We start from the raw sequence: 713 nt of genomic DNA, 5'->3' as shown, positions 1-713 counted from the left end.
CCTATGATGCACTGAGCTCCTCTCTCCTCTACTTTCTCTCCCTCTGTATGCAACCTCATCCCATTATTGCATGTTACTAACACAACTTCTCCCCTTTCTGGTAGTCTTGTGCTTTCTCGTCCCTCTCCTCTCTCCTCCTATCACTTCCTGCAGATTTTCTGGCTCTGGAGCTGTGGAGTCTGGATCTGTGGTTGCGGGTCACCTGCTGCCCCCGTGTTCCTGCTCGACACCCTCTGCTGCAACGACTATTGTTACTAGTCCTATTGTTGTTATTGTTATTATAATCATTAACATTACGATTGTTATCATTAACACTACTATAAATATCTGTACCATTTTTTCCATTTAGTCTATAGCAACATCACCTTTACTGTCTGTACCTCTGTGTGTGTATATTGTGTAGGCTGCCTCTCTCTCCTTCCATCCCTCTCTTTTTCTCTCTGTTCCTCTCCTGCCCTCTCGCTCTCTCTCTCCCTCTCTCTCCTTCACCCCAACCGGTCGAGGCGGATGGCCGCCCACCCTTAGCCATGGTTCTACTCGAGGTTTCTGCCTCTTAAAGGAAGTTTTTCCTTGCCTCTGTCCCCTAGTGCTTGCTCTTGGTGGGAATTGTTGGGCTTCTGTAAATAGCATCATAGAGTACGGTCTAGACCTGCTCTTTTATGAAAAGCGCTGTGAGATAACTGTTGTTGTGATTTGGCGCTATATAAATAAAA

The sequence above is a fragment of the Micropterus dolomieu genome, linkage group LG11 (assembly GCF_021292245.1).
Source record: "Micropterus dolomieu isolate WLL.071019.BEF.003 ecotype Adirondacks linkage group LG11, ASM2129224v1, whole genome shotgun sequence".
Lineage (NCBI taxonomy): Eukaryota > Metazoa > Chordata > Actinopteri > Centrarchiformes > Centrarchidae > Micropterus > Micropterus dolomieu.
This window is presented reverse-complemented; position numbering follows the sequence as displayed.